The sequence below is a fragment of the Arachis duranensis genome, chromosome 3 (genome assembly GCF_000817695.3).
Source record: "Arachis duranensis cultivar V14167 chromosome 3, aradu.V14167.gnm2.J7QH, whole genome shotgun sequence".
NCBI lineage: Eukaryota > Viridiplantae > Streptophyta > Magnoliopsida > Fabales > Fabaceae > Arachis > Arachis duranensis.
In genome coordinates, this window is record NC_029774.3 from 93,532,764 (window position 1) to 93,536,278 (window position 3,515).

A 3,515-nucleotide genomic window follows, 5' to 3' on the forward strand; every position below is an offset into this window, starting at 1 on the left:
TAATTTTTCTCAGCATACTTGGCTCTTGATCTCCTCTTGTCAATCTTTAGCCACTATAATTTTTTACCCTGTGCAACTGTCGAGTCCTTTAGCGCCCTCTTAAATTGGTCCAAAGTGTCAAACTTCATACCAATTCCTAGCTTCACTTTCCCAAATTCAGCACCCTCCGAGAAGTCATCAAAACTAGTCATGTGAACATCATTCTCTGTATCGCTTTCAACAGGAGTGTGCAAGTCCTCTGATTCATAGTCAAACACTTTGTCATCATCTGACTCCTTGTGAGCACGTGTTTCCCCCAAAAAGGCCCCAACAAAAATGTCATTCTCAACCTCTTCATCATTTTCTGGATATTCATGATGTTCACAATGTTCTTCATCTCCATCATCTCCAAGTTCAATTGGGTGCTGACTTGAATTAGAGTTTCCCACGTACTGTGTAGCTCGTTGTTGCAGTCTTAAACTCCTCCTCACCTTCTTATATTCCTTCTTCTTTTGACATTTAGGAGAACTGATAAAGATAGGAATCTTTTCATTAGTAACTTTATTTCCTTTTAGAGAACGGTTACTGCTTGTAATCTTCTTCTTTTTCATCACTCTTGCATGCTCCTCTTCGATATCAGTGTCTGATTGGATAAAATCAGGAGGGTATAGGCTTCTACAGTTCATCTTCATCACTCTCGTAACATCATCATCACTGTCATCTTCAGAATTAGGAGGATTACCAGCTTCATCACGCCCTATAGCATCTTCACCACCAAGATTATGATGCTTAATATATATATAGAACTCCTCACACTCCTTGTTTTGCATTTTGTGCTCCTTAAAGCATTGATCTCTGAATCACCAAAAATAGGATGCAAACCAGCTTCAAAATTAGCAACATTCTAATCAAACCACATCATTGCTTTGTAATCATCGTATCCCAAGCTCTTGAACAATTCCTTCAAGTCAAAGAAGTTCATATGGTCCAGATCTATCTCTCGAAACCTCTCAACTAACCCATTCCGGTAACTCAACTCTCCCCATTTGTTCCTCACAAATTTCCCTCCATAGTTGAACACAGGAATAGCAAATTCATCCACCTGCTAAGTAGAAATACAACTATCATTTGAATCAATTGGGACAACATTTAACTAAAGAATCAGAAACATGTTTGCTTTTTTATTATGACATAAAGTGACACTAGTCTTTCTGCTAATCATTAGATTCAACAATCATAAACAAATAAGCGGAAGTCCCAAAAGTAACAACAAATACATAAATACTTCTAAATGTGGCAAAATGTGTCATGCAAATAAGTTGAAAACTACGGGACCACCATACTTTGCAGAAAATTAAATAATTTGTTCCAAACAATGGGACCACCATGAAAGAAACTGACAAAAGCATCAACATTTTTTATCTGAGTCGAGGATGTCTCCGCTAACACTGGTTCCTTTGATGACGTCGTCTTTCTTGCTGGTACGTTAAAGGAAGAATCGTGACTTTTGTTACCGCAGAGCCAAGACTCTTTGACTTCAGCTTCTCTCCTAGGGTTAATAGGTAAAAACAAAGGGTAACTGGAGGTTAAGGGCAAAGAGAAAAAAAATATAAATGAAGAAAATTTACAAAATGATGTCGTCCAACTACAAATGTGGCAGAAACGGACACGTTAGTTCACGCAATGGGACAGCAAAGTAATTTCATTCCATTTTGTTACATGAGATGACGAAAGGATGTAACGTGCCCAACGTCTCATTTTCTGGGGGATCTAATTGTTACTTTTTTTTTCTCAGAGTCAATCTTGTCCGAACGCGAAATTCGCAGGGACCTAATTGTTACTTTATTCTAAAATATATTTAAGTGTAAATTAAGCTAAACATATATCCATAATTATTATCAATAAAAATTTTTAAATAATTTTATTTTAATAAATACATAATAAATATATTAAAATTTAAATTTTGTATTTTTTGTAAAAGTTTCTTTTATTATTAATGTATTAATTAATGAAAAATACTAACGGACTATCAGAATTTATTATTTTTTACCATTACTTAGCCATCAATTCAATTTCTTTAGTCTAGTTCTTTTAGTTTAATAATATAGTAACATACTTTATCAGTTTATCTCATATTTTTAAACATTGATGGCTAAAACCAACAAATTCTTATAATTCTCTAGCATTCCTCTGAATTAAGCTCTTAAATTAAATCAACACAATTATTTTTTCGCTTCCGCTAGATAGACAATGGAGAATCTGAACAACATAAACAACGGATTAAAAATTTGGTCTAATGAAGTTAAAAAAAACACTCCACCTAAATTATCCAACCAAAAAGTTTCATTCAGTAATTTAAAAATTTTAACCATCCATTATACCCTAATTTACCAAAGCACTAGCTTCTCCCCCAAAACCTCTATCGTCGCCGCCGTCGCTTGGTCGCCGACCAGCCCCCATCATTGCCGCTGAGATCCTCCTCACCGTCGCTGGTTCATCAACAAAAACCCTCATCGGCGTCCTCTCCTCCAAACTAAAAACGAACGGCGCCATCGGGTTCCTCCTTATTGTCGTTGCTTGGCTTGTCACACACCATCACTGGCGTCGCTCCCCTAGTGAAAATAACCATCCACTTAAGGATAAAAATAATCATCCACATACATAGTGAATTAAACATCCAGCATATTCTAATTATATATAACTAAACTCAATCCAATAAAATAACCATCCACATAAGAATTAAAATAATTATCTGCATACCTGCTAAAATAACCATCATGAACTGGCCATTGAAATAGCTTCATTGAAAGGTCGTGGTGAAAACGACACAACGGCTAACACTACTACTGCTCCTTCAACGGTTCGACAACTACCAGCGGCGGCCACCAGTGAAAATGATGGTAGACAGTTCCTTTCACTCATATTTGATCCATCATCAATACTATTAGACAATGCTGATTTAAGAAAAGAAACAGCAACGAAACAACACAATTCAAAGCAATGACAAGTAAAGGAGAAAAGAAAAAAAAAGAGCAAACTGGAAATGTAAGAAAACTGTTTTAGCTTGGCAGAGAAACCACCAGAGACGCTTTCGGCGGAAACATCCTTGATAAGGAAGACATAGGCGTTGCCACCTTCACCGAGTTGCATGACGATATGGAACTGGTTTTCGTTGATCCAAACATCTCTGCCTCCGTTAACGGAATCGTAAAATGCGTTCAAATCAGAAAATGAACACCCATTCTTCTTCTTATTACAGCGGCGTTAGGTGAGACTTTGGCGGGAGGCTGGGGCAGCGTCGGTACGGCCAACAGGGGTGCATCGGCATGAGGTGAGGACAGGAAACGATGATGGCGATTTTTATGCGTGTATTGGAGGTTGTGGTGAGATTAGGAATAACCGTACGTAACGTGAATGTGTTTAAATGCTAATCCTAATTTTTAAAATTTTAAAATTTAAAATAAAATAATTAATAATCTGATTTTTAATTTTAATATTATCTTTTTTTTAATCTATTATTCACCATTATCATTGTT